The sequence below is a fragment of the Vigna umbellata genome, chromosome 5 (assembly GCF_029865625.1).
Source record: "Vigna umbellata cultivar VRB3 chromosome 5, Vumbellata_1.0, whole genome shotgun sequence".
Lineage (NCBI taxonomy): Eukaryota > Viridiplantae > Streptophyta > Magnoliopsida > Fabales > Fabaceae > Vigna > Vigna umbellata.
The window spans coordinates 6,280,909-6,298,411 of NC_142169.1; the positions used below are offsets into that span (position 1 = coordinate 6,280,909).

General features: G+C 37.4%; 1 pseudogene; it reads left to right on the top strand.

Moving 5' to 3' along the window:
* Window positions 1–7,327: 7,327 nt before the first annotated feature.
* On the top strand, window positions 7,328–8,869 carry LOC148197591 (transcription factor bHLH91-like; annotated as a pseudogene).
* Window positions 8,870–17,503: the final 8,634 nt, after the last annotated feature.

Here is a 17,503-nt window from a genome sequence, read left to right on the forward strand (position 1 = left end):
ATATCATCAACAGATTTAAACTTACCCTTTACCATAGGGCTCAATCCATGGTCGATCATGGAGGGGCAGGTCAAGACCATCACCATCACCACTTGAATCTGGATCAGCAAGTGGTGTGACAGTCTCAGAAGGAGGTACAGAAGATGAGGAAGGTATAGAAGTAGGGTCAGGGAGAGGAGTGGGGGTAATAACAATAGGGGGAGGAGTGGGGGTGGCAATAACAGGAGGAGGAAGAGGGTCTGGCACAAGGGTAGTAGAAGGGTGTGCTGCAAGAGGAGGAGAAGGGTCTACTGCAGGGGTAGTAGAAGGGTGTGCTGCAGGAGGAGGAGAAGGGTTTGCTGCAGGTGTAGGAGGCAGTATAATAGGGGAAGGAGGAGGCCCTACAGATGATGTATTACCTGCAGTAGTGGTAGGTAGTCTAGCAGGCACCCTAAGTACATACTTTGGTGCCTGCCGTTGCCTCTTTGTAGGCCTTGCTACCCCTTTTCCTTTATCAGGACGCTCTGAACCTTGTCCTGTCATTACTATATTCAAATGGTTACAAATAAAGCGAAAAAATATAAATGAATAAAGAAGGATCAATTGTTTTTAAAGTCAATGTATAAGTAATTGCATACAACTTTAAGATGGTATTTTAGATAACGGTAATGAAATGATAGTCCAATTTGCTACAATAGATGTTCAACATTCAATCATCGTCATCATGCTCATCATCCTCATCTTCATCTTCAGCATCGTCTTCATCATCATCATCTTCTTGTTCTTCTTCTTCATCGTCATCATCATCATCATCTTCTTGTTCTTGTTCTTCTTCATCTTCTTCTTCTTCTTCTTCTTCTTCTTCTTCTTCTTCTTCTTCTTCCTGTTGTTCTTCATCACCTTGTATTGTTGCTTCTAATTCATCTCCATCACCATCAGGGTCGACCAATGCGGTTATACGTTCAACTTCGATAATTTCTTGTGGTTGTGACATTTGGTCAAGTTGGTAGGCTACATCTTCCTCAACTTCATTTGAGTCTATGCGACCTCTAGGCTTCGTTTGTATTGCTACGGCCCAACCACGCTTGTCAATATTGCGAAATGGTGGATATGGCACATAATAAACCTGTCTGACATTAGATGGTAGAATGAAAGGATCAAAAGGCCCATATCTTAATCTCTGGTTCAGTTCCACAATATTAAAGCGTGGATCGACTCTAGTACCAGCTCTAGAAGGATCAAACCATTCACAATAAAAAAGTACCACTCTGTTTGGAGAAGTAGTGGTGTTGTACTCTAACTCATATATTTTATGAATGATGCCGTAGAAATCATCATAAGAACCCTCTGTTAGGCCCTTGACATACACACCACAATTTGATGTTTTCTTTCCTTTAGACCATTCATGTGTGTGGAATTTGTAACCATTGATGAAGTAAGTGTGCCATTCTTTGACACATCTCATTGGCCAATTTGAGAGATGTCTTAACTCTTGAACCGTGGGAGTTAATGCCTGATTAAAAACCTACAAAGGTACTAACAAAATTATAAAAGCAATAGTCAAATTAACCTTGCTCTAATTGTAGGACAAAACTACGGACCTGATTTCTAAACCAATGGGGAAACTCAGAGTGTATTCTAGCAGAAGTATTTCCTTGTGCGACTTCCTCAGTCATAACAAATGAGCTGGTACAAATGAAATTCATTAGTGTATAACAATTAAACCATTTGATAGATTAGAGATGGATGATGACATACTCAAGGTACGGCTTGACTTCACTGCAATTGATCAAGACATGGACATGAGCAGAGTTGAATTCAGCATCAGTTAACCAATGAGTGAATTCTTTCCCTGCGTGACGACCTGATTGTCGGAAAACTGATAATGCACCTTCACGTGGTTGAACTTGCCATTGCATTTCATTTCTGACATGAGTGGGGGACAACATGAAGTTCTTGAAATAATGTGAAAAAATAAGTTGTCTCTCTGTGCAAGTAAGCTGCACATATTGAGCCTTCCACTCTAGCTTTATTTTTAACTGAACGTTTGGATTCTCCCATAAACCTTTCAAAGGGATACATCCACCTGTACTGCACGGGTCCCCCAAGCCAAGCTTCATATGCAAGATGAATTGGAATGTGCTCCATTGAATCAAAGAATGCAGGAGGGAATATTCTTTCCAATTTGCAGAGAATAATCGGGATATTTTCATCCATCTTTTTAAGGGAATTCTCCTTTAGTGTCGTGCAGCACAAATCTTTAAAGAAGTTACTGATTTCTATCAGTGGATTTAACACGTGCATTGGCAAAAAACTGAACGCAAGAGGGATGAAAGTCTCCATGAATACATGACAATCATGACTCTTCAACCCTTGAATAGTACCGTTCTGAACATTGGCACATCTGGACAAGTTAGAAGCATATCCATCTGGCATTCTAAGCTCCTTGATCCATCTACACACTATTCTTGTCTCGTCTTTTGACATGGTGTAATTTGCTTTTGGTTTAAATAATCGGCCGTTAGCTTGTGCCTTCAACTCTAAGTCTTTTCGTCCACAATACAAAGGTAAATCTTTTCTTGCTTTCTCATTATCTTTTGTCTTACCTTTAACATTCATAACTGTGTTGAAGACATTGTCAAAGAAATTTTTTTCTGTGTGCATGACATCGATGTTGTGTCTTAGCAAGTTGTCCTTCCAATAGGGAAGTTCTTAGAATATGCTTCTTTTTGTCCAATTATGCCATTCGCCAAACCCTTCTAGCCTATTCTGACCAGATTTAGTGACTTTTGGATAGTCTTTCACTCTTCTCCACACGTGTGATCCAGTCAACTTTGGCGGGGGCATATCCGTTTCAACTTGTCCTTTGCGAAATGCCTTTTTGTTTCTTCTAAAGGGGTGATCAATGGGCAAGAACCGTCGATGGCAGTCAAACCAACTACTTTTCCGGCCATGACTCAATTGGAATGACTTTATATGTTCCATGCAATGTGGACAAGCTAATCGACCATGTGTGCTCCAACCAGATAACATGCCGTACGCTGGGAAGTCATTAATAGTCCACATCAAGGCTGCCCTCATAAGGAAATTTTGCCTCCTTGAAACGTCATACGTCCAAACACCATTCCATAACTTCTTCAAATCATCAATCAAAGGCTCCAAGTAAACATCAATCAATGATTTGGGATTAGATGGACCTGGTATTATACACGATAAAAACATGTAAGGCTTTGTCATACACATCTCAGGTGGTAGATTGTATGGGGTAACTATCACGGGCCATCATGAATACGGTGATGCAGACGCCTGAATGTACGGGGTAAACCCATCAGAGCATAGACCAAGTCTGACGTTACGTGGTTCACTAGCAAAGGATGGATGTTTACGATTGAAGTGCTTCCAAGCTTCACCATCAGAAGGATGACGCAGAAATCCCGGAGTTTTGTTACCATCATGCCATGTCATGTGTACTGATGTTTGCATTGAAGTAAATAATCTTTGTAATCTTGGAATTATAGGCAAGTAGAACATGGACTTTAATGGAATTGGTTTTTTTTGCCTCCGTCCAGCATGCATTGTCTGATATCGAGGTGAGCCACAAAACTTGCATTCAACCAACAATGCATCATTTTTGCCACTGTCATTGTCATAGAATAACATACATCCATTAACACAACAATCAATCTTCTTCACATCCAATCCCAACTTTGAAACACATTTTTTGGCTTGGTAATAGTTCTTCGGCATGAAATTGTTTGGTGGTGTCAAATCTAACATCAATTTTGTATAGAAGTCCACTGCTTGAATGGGAACGTTCTAATTAGATTTCCCAGCCATGAGTCTAATGCACACTGACAATTTTGACTCAGATGAACCTTCAAATACAGGTAGATTTGCCTCTGTCAGTAAATTGTAAAACCTCTACGTCGTTTCATTTGGAGGCTCTTCATCATGACTATCGTCTGCTTCTTCAGCATGGTGACGAAGAGCATTGTCGACCATCTCTTGCATATAGGCAAATTGATCTATCTCAAATGTATGTACAACAGTATTCGAACCTGATGCAAGCCGGTTTTCATCTGCAGTGGAGGTTGAAGGAATTTCTTCACCATGAAATGTCCAAACCGTGTAATTAGGCATGAACCCTTTTTGGTAAAGGTGAACTTTGACGACTTCATCTTTCAAAATCCTTGTACATTCGCACTTGATGCATGGACATCGAATCCCTCCATCAAGGGCATAATATTGATATCGTCGGGCCGTCTCCACGAACTCTTCAACTCCGATGACAAAAGATTCCTTCAAACCTCTCCTTCCACTATAACAACGGTCGTACATCCATCCACGATGGTTGAGAAAATGGGCCATGTTCTGTGACAAGCCAAACAAATAAAAACTTAGCCAAAACAGCAACACTCCATGTGACATAAGTAATAAACCTATTACTACTCAAGTCGAACATGGAAGGCAATTTCAACACTATGGTCATAGGCATTCAATAAGGGCATGCAAAGAGAAGTCCTCGGTATTGAAATGCCTTAGACATACTAAGGGGGGCTTTGTATTAAAGTTGGAGGAGACAACTTATTACAACAAAAGTTCTCTTCTCTAGAGTACTTCCTAATAATTTCTAGTTTCTAAGTGTTTAGTGTATTTTTTCCCTTCTCATTGCTTTGAGAATGAGTGTAGTACCATAGGTACTTAAATGACTACTCCACTTAATGAAGTTATAGGCTAAGAAATGAAATACAAGGTAAATGAACATACCATATACACATCAAAATAATTTAGACAATCAAATATCTATAAAAGCATGGATATATACAACAATTTAACCATGGATGTATTTATGCAGTTTGCAAAGTCGAACCATTCTAGTGCACTTAATGTAGTTCTTTTGAAGAAGAAAAAGTTGTATTGGGTGTCTATTTTCGTGCAACAGGGATGTTGTGCTATTTGGCAGTTTAAACAGGTTGTAATTGTTGTATTAAACTTGTTACAGCATTCAAAATGAAGCCAGATTGAAAATCCAGCCAGATTATATACAAATTACAGAAAGAAGACCCTTGAAAAGCTGATCTGTTATATACAAATTATAAAAATCTGCACTTATCTGTTATGCAGAGGATTAGGACCAGTGTAGATTAGGTGCAGATGGTGCATGAAAAGCTTATAAGAAGAAGGGAAAGGAAGTTAAGTTGTGGTTTTCAAGGAGGGTGGCCGTTTTTGCTGACAGTGTGTGTATGGTGTAAGGAACCTTAGATGATGTTAGTCTGATCACTTATTATGGTTCATGTATCCATATTTTTTCACTGCATGAATGTGTGTGAGAGAGAGCTTTGAACTGGAATAATATCATTGCATATCTATCTAAGTCACTTATAATAGTTTTAAGCTTGTAGGCATTTTAAAATTGACCAATTGAAGTCAGAATTTGGAGCTGTCCTTGTACATTTCTGGTCCACTTTTTGATCTAGTTTGGTACTAATTATTGTGTGAAATAGTGGTCTTCTAAAGACTTTGGGGTGCAGTCCAGTTTTACAAACATTTTCCAACTAAGGTGGCATCTTAGGAAGTGGACAAGGAGCACAATTTCTCAATTGAAAGGGGTTGTCCAGCAAGGAAAATTGATGAAATTGGCAACTTCGATAGCCAAATATTCAGTTCTAAAATCAATTTGGGCAAACAAAATAATAGCTGGAAAGGGATTCAAAGGCCTTTATTCCTACATTTGGGGTGAAGGATAAATCCAATATATTGCTAGGTCAATACCCTATTAGTCAACAGAACAGGTTGTTAGAGAGAACGAACAATGCTAACATGGACAAAGCTGCAGAATCAATCTGAGAAATCAGCTTGGAAGTACAGAGGCTTGCAGGGAAAAAATAGTGTTGTGCTTGCTAATGATCACTGATTGGATTTGGTTAGGTATCAACATTTGAGTGAATTATGAACAAAGGTGGAAGATTTGCACAAACAGATGTGCTTAATCTGATTGACTTATAATTGCTGAATCAATTGCTTAAAGTAGATGGTATAATGGTTGAAGGGGATGTGAAATTAAAGAGGAAAATTCAGGTCATGCCACATACTGAGATGTATTTTACAGAATTATGTTTATCACTGTATCTCAAATAAAATTTGTTTCAGCAATTGTAGTTCTAATGTTAGTGAAAAATTTTGTTTCAAGTTAACAAGAGTTCAAAACTATGTTGAAACTCTGGAATAGCTGAACATTAAGAATTCAGGGGAATTTTATCCTTCTACATCAATACATCCTTCTACATCAAGTAGTAAGATTAAAGGTAAATCAATCCTAAGTTCAGTAATGTATTTAATTCACTCACACTCATACACTATAATTTGTTCTTACAAGGGATTTCCAATACTTTTTTCTAACCATTATGGGATCACTCAAACTATGACAAAAAGGTAATGAATTTGGGCATGATACTTTACTTGAGCATGTGAAGAAGAATATGCAATTTTGTAACACTACATACTAAAACAGAACTTACAAAAACAATGATTCAGTTCAGCCATTACCTTGAGATCAGAGAGACCAATCACACAAGCACAGTCCACTACTTTAGCAACACCAACTTCTACAATTGAAAGCAAACTTAACCATTTTAGACATTTACATGTATGAAACTTTAATTTAAAGTGAACCATGGTCTACAATCATGAGAAATCAAAGCTAAATGCATCTTTATTTACTCACCACATAAATACATTCACTTAATAAGACATTTATTCTTCCAAAAGAGAATTTAGGACAAATGAGTACCTTCAATCGTAAAAGGCTGCAAGAGGAAATCACCTACAGCTCTAATTGCTGCTAATACAGTTCCACCTGTGGCCACCAAATAATCAATAATTATAACATGTTTGTTGGACTGAACAGCACCAACATTCAACTCTAAACAATGATTTCATTTCTAGAACATATTTTACAGAAATTACTTCCCCTAAACAAAGATTAGGCATCACTTTCCAAACCAAATCAAAGCACTGGAACAATTACCAGTTTAAATTGACAGACACAGCTGAAATATTCTAAGAGTCTTGTTCATGTGAGTATTACTTTCAACTTACTGCTGAACCTAAGTCTAGTACAACAAGATTCAAGACCAACACATGCAACTACCTATATTCAAATTATGACAGACCACTCTTATAGAAAAACTTCTATCAATTGTATGAAATTTTGTCAAACATTTGGAAGATTACAAATCAGTAATTTATTGACCCTTTTGTTTTCTATAAGCTGCATTAGTTCTTGTGTTATATTAATTAGACCTTTTCTTTGTAGAGGCAAACATCAAAATCAGTGGGGGGTCCAAACATGTACGAAGAAAGTAGTTGCTTTGATCTGAATGGGATGGTGGCAGAAGACTGTTTTTCCTAGATGGTTTCAAAATCAGAGGCAGTTATGTCTCTGACTAGCATGCAGCCCCAAAACACCCTTGGGATGGAAAACTTAGCCTACACATCTTCCAGTGGAGAAGATGCTTCTGCTGTTGCTATGGAAATCATTGCACACCCTCAACAAAACTCATACAATCAAGTTAATAACTTGAACCCCTAGTTTGTGCAAGTGGTGAACAACCATGGTTCATGTGAGGAGCTTTATTGTTTCCCCACTCACTCCTCCGCACTTGAGAGGGGTCACCATCATCACCAATTTCCTTATTCCACACCAACACCAGATCTCCTCAGCCTTTTGCACTTGCCAATGACCTTTGAAAACCCAAGCACCAATGTTCCGAAACTCTCTGGCCCTATGGGAATAGCAGACAGCAGAAACGTGTCATCTGTTTCCTATGACCCTTTCTTGCATCTGCAAGCACCTCCCCCAACTCTTGGAAATGATTTTGCCTTTGGAGGAGGGGGTGTCATACAAGGCAGTGGAATTTCCAACCAAGATTTTGGAAATGGGGTGGTGGAGTTCAATCAAGATGTGGGGAAAAATAGAGGGGGGGAAAAAGACCAACCACTTTACCAGTACCACTACTGAGAGACAAGGGAGAGTGGATTTGAGTAGAAAATTTTATGCTTTGAAACAACTCATCCCAAACCCCTCCAAGGTAACATTTTTTAGTAAATTATACTGTTGACATTCTGTCAAATTATAGACATTTTTCTTTCCTGCTTTTTCTATTTCACAGTAACTCTTCAATTGTTTAAAATGTCTTTTTCCTGGGAAAGGTTGTTTTAAACGTAAAGAAAATGTAAACTTTCAGAAAAATATCTTATTTTTAAACCCAGCAGTGATTAAACCTAATGTCTTTGAGTATAAAGAAAGTAGAACTGAGTCATTGATTTTGTTCTGTATTGTTAATTGAAAAGGATAATTGTCGTTTGGTAATACTAATATATTGTAAAGATCCAATATTAGATTTAGAAAAAGAAGGTTCAAAAACAGACTTAAAAACCTTTGGTAGTGAGCTTTAAACCTCAAATCATACGACTGGGTTCAGGCTTAGAATTATCCATCTTTGCTCAATGGAGGATATCCTGAATATACTATTTTTAAGAGAGAATAAGTCCTCCATCAAGGATGGAGAATATGTCTACCATCAATCCTTGTTTTGATTGATCTACATTTTAATTAACTAAGAGTAAAAAAAGGTTGTGACTGAAATCAAGTTTGAATGCACTATATTCAGTGCAACTTACTTATAAGGTTATGGGTATTAGGTATAGGACAGAGATATCAGTGTCCATGTACGACAGGCTTACCTTCCTTAGGTCTATACATTAACCTTGACAGGAATATAACACCTTCTATAGTTATGGGACAGAGATATCTTGAGTATTTCGGTACTTATGCTATATCAAATTGGCTTTTTAGGTGTACCAGTACCTTTTTACTCTCACTGAGTAACTGTTATGAGTTTTCATAATCTACTGATATTAGCTTGCTTTAGTTTTAAAATGCCTAATTCTAAAAAATGCATTACCAATCAAAATGCCAACTTTGAACAATTTTTCTATACCAAATCATATTGCACAAAATAATTCAGATCATACATTTAACAAAGTCAGAAGAAATGCTTCTTAGCTTTCATAGTTCATCAATGAAAATAACAACTTACCTCGACGGTAGCCCCTTCGATAGCCTCTGAAGCAGTAGTGGAAGACCTTGTCACGCAGCGACACTACCCTGGTTACGCCGCCTCGTCCATGCCGCGTCGTCCAATATCCTCCCTCGACAATGGTAGCCTTCAACTCAGCCACCCACCACCTTCCTCAGCTCAGAACACTGCAAAACTACAAGGAAAAAGGTTACACCATTGACGCGTAATCCAAAACAGTAACAGGAACACAAAATGAGATGGGAGAATGGGACACTTCACCTATAATGGAGGAGTGGAGAAGAAGCGTATCCAGATTGTGCTTAGGGTGGGAAGCAGTCTGCACAAGCCAGCCACTGAGTTCGTCTATGAAGTTAGGGCAGAGAATGTGAAGATTGGGGGGAAGGAGGAGTTTTCGCGAAATGCGTCCGAAATATCTGACTTTCTAATTTGATAAACATTACTCACTTACCGACGGTCGTTTGCCTTCGATAATCACTCATGCCCATTACAGACGGCCATTATCCTTTGGTAAAGTCATCTTACACAAGCCCTCGGAAAAGCCTTCGGTAAATTACATTTACCGAAGGCCAAAAGGCCTTCGGTAATAAACCGTCGGTATTAATTGTTTTTCCTGTAGTGTCACAACCTTAACATCATAGTCAAACCGTTCATAACCAACGTTGTTTCCTTGCATTTTGTCGGTACAACATGTTCTCAATAACAGGTCGATTTGAGTCGTCTTCCATCGTAATTTCAGACCAATCTCCCCGACTTCTCAAGGACTAACAAGTAAAAACACCGATACTGCGTGCACCAATGCACTATACTTAGCACGAGCCGAAGCCATTGGACGAGACATCTAACTCTCTTGAGTCCACACACAAGAGGAACGTTGATACTCAAATCTCTGTCTCTACACGAGACTCCAACATCCTTAACAAAGCACGGTAAGAAAAGCTCACACGACCAACATCAATACAAGGAATAACATAGTTTCATATTTACATCACAAGTCAAAACATAGCCCCATTACATGTGTCAGCCAACCAAGCACAAAATCCATCTCCATTACTTAATATCAAGAAGGCAAGAAAACTCAAGTGGACATCATGTGGCCCACTAATACTCAATCAACATACAAATTGCCACATAGATCAACCATCTTATATATAACTTTCTACAACAGTTACTCCCTCCACCACCACATGTTGCTCCCTACATCTCCCCAAATTTTCTTATTTCCAAAATTGACCTTATTTCAATATTTATTTTTTCTTTTTACCTATTTTAATCTAAAACCCTAATCTGATCCTACTTCCTTTCACTTTTCAGTGTTGCAACCTCACACCTCCGCACCATAGAAACTTCTCTTCTTCCTTTCCTCTCCTCTTGTTACTTCTCTTATTTGTGATTTTCGTTTCCTCCTCCATTTCCTATTCTTCCATTGTCACTAAGTTGGCTCTAGAGGTGGTTGGCTCGTGAAGAAGAGTGTGGTTCATGGTTGATTTCATCCCTAGAAATGTTGGTATCTACGCGTTGTTATTTGAAAAACGTAGAAGAAGTCAAACGCGAAGGCCTGAACGGATATGGGAGATTCGTTGGGCCTTCAACAGATTTTGATTTTCGTCAATAGACGTCAAGGTCCGTTGAAGGCCAAACGGATCTCACATATCCGTTCAGGCTTTGGCGTTTGGCTTCTTTTATTATTATTATTTTTTTTAGTTTATTAATTATATTTTTTTGTATAAATTTTTATTTGTAGTACATAATTTGAGATTTTGGGTTATTTATTAATTTAATTATAATTATTTAATTTGTTTAAAATTTGTTCTGTAAAAAAATCGTTGAAAGACCAAATGGATATAGGAGATGTGTTGGGCCTTCAACAGATCTTGATTTCCGTCAACAGATATTAAGATTCGTTGAAGGCCAAACGGATCTTCCATATCTATTGATCTGCATGGCAAAATGGGAATGAGGAGGTGCATGGAGCAACATGTGGTGGTGGAGGGAGTAACCCTCACTTTCTAGTGAAAAGAAACATAGAATGGCGATCATGACCCACCTCACGCAAGCCTAAGCAACCTAATGGTCTCCTTTGTAAGACACCTTTGATTGAATGAAACAAGAGTGATTTGCATTTAGTTGCTTATCTTCTTTAAGATAGAATTTTGTCTCCTAGTTGTATTTTGGGTTTTAACTTGTGAGAGCAAGTGACGATCCAACCTTGGCACTTATCTTGGATCATTTCAAGTGGCGTGTCTTTAAAATCCTAAATTTTCTTATCCTTTCTCTCTTCCATTTTAAATCTTTTTAATTCCATTGTTTCTTTGTCTTGCTTAGTCTTAGACTTATTTCTTTAAAACATAGACTCTAACCCGCGAGAAGAGGGCACCACCTAGACTCTGATAATTACGCCATGCTCTAGTGTACTGAAGAGAGACTTCTACCATGCAAAATAGGATTATTGTACCACCATTCCAAAGAATTTAAATTCTTCTCTTCATCCCTCGTTGTGGGACCCATTCACATTCTAAACTTAGGAAACACCAATTCTTCTAAAACAAGACTTCCAACCAAAAAGAGTAGTGCCTTGTGTGTCATTCCCCATTGAATCAAGAGCTAAAACTTTGAGGCAAAGGTCATGGGACCCACACATCCTAGCCTACAAGAGCACCTACTTCTCTCTTGCCCCTAGGTTAGGGACGTAAACCCCATGCAGACTTACGCTTCCCTCCCCTTCGCTATCACCTAGACCCAGAAACTCCTAATACAAATAAGGTTTCAACTCATAACCACTTCTCCCTTCCACTTCCCTAAGCACGACCAATTTCAACCTTTATCTATCCAACACTATTAGCCTGTAACCTCGGTATAAAGATCTAGCACACACATTCTCATATTCTCTCACAGCTTAACAACCTGTAACACCTTTATATTATCCTAACACTCTCTTCCCACTTACACTACTCCCTCTCCATCTCAATTCAAAAAAGTTACTCCCAACAATACTCACCCTCTTCTTCTCTTTCTCCTGCAATGCTTTTCCCTAGATCAAGACTCCTACCCTTCCTCACTCACAACACCCTTATTTACCACCCATACCACTCTTTTTCTTTTCTTTCACACTCCAAACTCCTTACCCCAACTCGAGACCAGCCTCTGCCCTCACCTCCTCACTTCCCTTTTCTCACAACACTTACACACAAGCATCCAGGACCACTTCCCTCATCCATAACCATCACTCCATACTACCATCTTCCCCACCACCCACCACCCACCACTGCTTTATGAAACCCTTGGACATCCCCACTAATACCCATCATGTACACACACTCATCCTCCCATCATTTCTCCCTCTGCTCAATTTTTCCTCTCTTGAACAACAATTATCTCACTCCTTGAATAATATCAACTATATTAACCTGTCCTTCCTCTAATTTCTGACTCTCTACAAAGAGGCGCCAAGTCTTCTCATCAATGGTCTTATATTTTGCACATGGAGATTCATTTTTTTTTTGCTCCAAATACATATCTCGAGGTCAACTTAGTCTTAAAACCCCGGAATTTCTCAGCAATAGATGATAAACACTTATGTCTAAGTTGTTAAAATAGAATGACTCAATTTCTCACACCAAGAGGGGGGTGAATTGGTGAGATGTAAAAAATAAAATCTTTTCAAATCTTTTTCCCAAAAACGATGCTTTAATACTTTTCTTGAATCGCAAGGTAAAATATTTTCAATGCAGTGGAAATTTAATCGATTAAGTGCAGAACGTAATTAATTGAATAAAGAGAGTAGGGATGAGAAAATTCAAACACTATGTTTTTATACTGGTTTGGCCAAACCTACATTCAGTGTCCTTCCAACCACAGGAAGCTAATGCACTATAATGATCAAGGTTTTTACAACTAGGCTTTTATAGCGACCACACGTCAAAAATATAAAACACCTCTCTAACCCTCTAATCAAAATATAGGCAATACACAACAAGACCAGCAACAAGAATGCCCTCTTCTGGTGTCTAAACCCTTTGAGACACTCAAAGTGAAGAATGGTGCACACTCTTCTTCCTGTGATCACAACAGGGAACTTCAAACCAATCTTCAAAAGATTGTAGAATCTGATCTCTCAATGACACCCAAATGTGCAAGTTGATCAACCTTTGAAAAACACAACAATCTTGCTCTTCAAGCAATCACAAGTAGATGATCACTACGGTCACTCTTGTTCCTTGGAACTTTTCTTTACTTTCTGTAAGATCACAACTTTATGCAAAAGATATGGAAATGTTAGAATCACAAAAGTTCTTACAGAAATCAAATATAACTCATCTTAGACGCATTTTAATCGACTTAGCTACTAATGCATTCAAATATAACACTTATGTTATAACAGTTAGCAGCAATCACAACAATTAATTGAATGCGCAATTAATGCAGTCGAGTAACATTTAATGCTTGGTCAACACAATCAAAAATATGATCATTAGACAATTATGTCAAGCATTAACAATATATCAAAACAATAACTAATTTAACCAAAAACAGCACACATGCAATCGATTATGCAACAGTGTTAAGCATAGTGTTGAGACTGTTGATATGGGGAGCATTAGTTTAGCTGAACCCACAATCTCAGTAATATCTGAGTTTTTGATGATGACAACACATAATTAATAACATGTGTGTATTATGTGTTACATGTTCTATGCTTACATGTTATATGCGTATATGAGAACATGATTGTGTTGTTGTTGTGTTGTTCACTGCATTTCACTGTATTATATGTGATTTTATACATGAATGCATGACACATGTTTCTGGATGAGAAAAACCACAAGCACTAATATTGAATTTTAATTGTGTGGCTAAACAACAGTTTTAAGTCGATTTTATTATGGTGTGAGTCGATTAAAACTCGTGTCTTTGCACAAACCTTTTTCAAAGTGTGCTGTGAGATTTTTCAAAGAGAAAGTTTTTCAAAACTACGATTTACATTGTTACATAGTCGATTATATGCGTGTTGCATTCGACTAACTATGTTACTGTTTTGAAATTCTGTTAATGCTTGATATAACTGTCTAATGGTCATATTTTTAAATATGTTGACCAAGCATTAAATGTCATTCGACTGCATTAATTGTGAATTCAATTAATTGTTTTGACCGCTGCTAACTGCTATAACAAAATTGTTATATTCGACTGAATTAGTAGCTTAGTCAATTAAAATGCGTCAGAGATGTGTTATACTATAAATTGACGCGAATTTGATTTCTATAAGAACTTTTGAATCTAACAATTTTTGTGATATTTTTCAGAAAGTGTTGTCTTGCAGAAAGAGGAAAAGAGCTCCAAGAATCAAGAAGTGACTGTGGTGATCATCTCCTTGTGATTTCTTGAAGAGCAAGTTTGTTGTGTATTCAAAGGGCTGATCAATTATGCATATTTGGGTGGAACTACGAGATCAGAGTCTACAATCTTGTGAAGATTGGATTGAGGTTCCCTTTGTGACTACAGGAAGAAGAGCGTGTAGCGTTCTTGACTTTGAGAGGTGTCTCAAAGGGTTTAGACAGTAGGAGAGGGGATTCTTGTTGCTGGTCTAATTATTGTACTGCCTATATTTGATTAGAGGATTAGAGAGGTGTTTTATATTTTTGACGTGAGGTCTCTATAAAAGTCTTGTTGTAAAAACCTTGATCATTATAGAGCATTTGCTTCCTGTGGTTGGAAGGACACTGGATGTAGGCAGGTTGGCCAAACCAGTATATAAAGTAGTGTTTGAATTTTCTGATCCCTAGTCTTTTACTTTTAATTGACTTTACTATGTACTTATTCGATTAAGTTTCCGCTGCATTAGAAAGTCTTTTACCTTACATTTCAAGAAAGCTTTAAAGGCATCACCTTTTGCGAAAAAGATTTTAAAAGACTTTGTTTTTACGTTTCACCAATTGACCCCCCTCTTGGTGTGAGAAACTGAGCCATTCTATTTTAACAATTGGCATTAGAGCTGGTTTTCATAAAATATTTGAAAAGCTAGTCGATTACTATTTTCGTTAAATCGACTGATCCTGGAAAATGGATTTCAATTCTCAGACCTTTGGTGAAGGTACTTCGACAAATAGACCACCACTATTTGTTGAAGAAAATTATGCTTTTTGGAAAACAAGGATGCAAATCTTTCTTGAATCGGTGGATAAAGGAGTTTGGGGTGCAACTCTAAACGGTCCATATGAGTCCACTCATGTTTTAAATGGAAAAGTTGTTTTGAAAATTTTTTCTGAGTGGACTCAAGATGAGAACTACAAAGCTCGATACGATGTTAATGCTAGAAATATGATTGCATCAACACTAACAATGGATGAATTTTTCAGGATATCACAATGCAAGACGACCAAAGAGATGTGGGAAGTCCTTGAAGTCACACATGAAGGAACGAATGAAGTAAAGAGAGTTAGAAAGAATATTCTCATACAGGAATAGGAGTTGTTCAGAATGAAAGCGGGAGAGACTATCTATGAAGTATAGAAGCGATTCACACACATAGTCAATCACCTAATGGCTCTTGGAAAAGTGTTTGACAAGGAGGAAATCAACATCAAAATATTGAAAAGTCTCAACAGAAGCTGGTAGCCAAAAGTCACTACAATACTTGAATCAAGAGACTTGACCAGCATGAACATGGCCACCTTATTTGGAAAACTCAGAGAACATGAATTGGAGCTTGGAAGGCTAAAGGAGGAAGAAGAAATTGAAGAAAAAAATCAATTTCTCTAAAGGCCACAAGCAAGAAAGTTGCAAAGAATCTTGAACCTAAAGCTGACTTAGAAACAGAACTACATGACAAAGAGAAAATGAACATGATGGTAAGGAAGTTTAATCGATTTATGAAAAATAAAAGTTCCACCACTGACTATGTACATCCTGTAAAAGGAAAGAAAAGTTCAAGAACCAATGTTGTCCAATGCTACGAGTGTGGAAGAGAAGGACACATAAAACTAGATTGTCCAGACTTGAAGATCAAACAAAAGGGAAGCAGAAAATTTCCACAAGACAAGGGAAGGAAGCAAAAGAGTGCATACATTGCCTGGGAAAATAGCGATACTGATTCTTCAAGCAATGAGGATTGCAACATTGAAGAAGAGTCAAATATTTGCTTCGTGGCTGGATCTGCACGGATTGATTATGATAGTGATGAGGAATTTGAAAATGAGCCTATAGAAGTAAAGTATGACATGCTGCTAGATGTGTTTCAGGAAATACACGCAGAGGCTATGCGACTCCAATATAAGGTAAATCAACTTACCTCTGACAGAAAGGATTATGAACATAGAATCAATAATCTGGTAGAGGAAAATGAAAAATTGAAAAAGGAGTTAAAAAATGCCTTAAAGTCTGCTAAGATAGTCAAAACTGAAACAAAGATAGTTGAAAAAGAATGTGAAAAATGTCCTGTTCATATTGAAAAAATTGATTACTTGACTAGCACTCTAACAAAATTCACACAGGGAAAAGAAAAGTTAGATTCCATTCTAAGAGCTTCTGGTAGAGCTGTCTATAGACATGGAATTGATTATAAGGCTCAAAGTAATAGGTCTAATTCAAAGAAATTTGTTGATCTTAGTAAACTTGTTACTCATGCATGCTTTTATTGTAACAATACTGGTCATAATGTTAGAAATTGTTACTATAGAAAAGTTTGTGTTCCAAAAGGAAAGTACAGGTGGATCCCTAAGGAACAACTTTCTGAAACTAACAAGACATGACCAAAATTCAAATGGGTATCAACGTAAAAAACGTTTAACTGTTTTGTAGGGTAGTAGCTACTGCTGAAGCAGTATTCAACTCAAGGATGAACTACCACGATGAAATAAAAAATTCTTGAGATTTTGAAAGTGGTAACTACTGTATTTTCATTGCATCATGCTTAATAATTGTTTGTATGATTGATGAATGCATGTTTGTTGAATGATTAATTGAGTGATTGTATTTAAGTATAAATTTGAATATGTTTGAAGTATGTATGCCTCTGTTTCTAAAAACACTCTGTCAAACATGAGTCGACCTTGACTTAATAAAATCGTTTGTTAATCTCAGTTTCATATATTGTGTGTTTTAGAAAAATTTAAACTATGGATTAAATCGATTAAGTTGAAATTTTGGAGCGAAAATGAATTTTAGTTGTTCCCTCCAAATTTAATCTTGCTAAGTTTTCAAAACTAAAACACAAAAACATGTCATTCACTTTCTCAGCAAACATCTGAATCTTTCCTTTCTAGCACTTTGTGAGCAATATTTTTTCGGTATAACAATGGTGTCTAGTTCATCTCAAAGGAAACGAGTGAAAACCTTGGGTACTAAAAACATGAGCCGACCATCACAATTTGAAGGATGGATAAGCGACGATGAAGCTCAATCAAAATTTCTAGACGGTTGGAAAA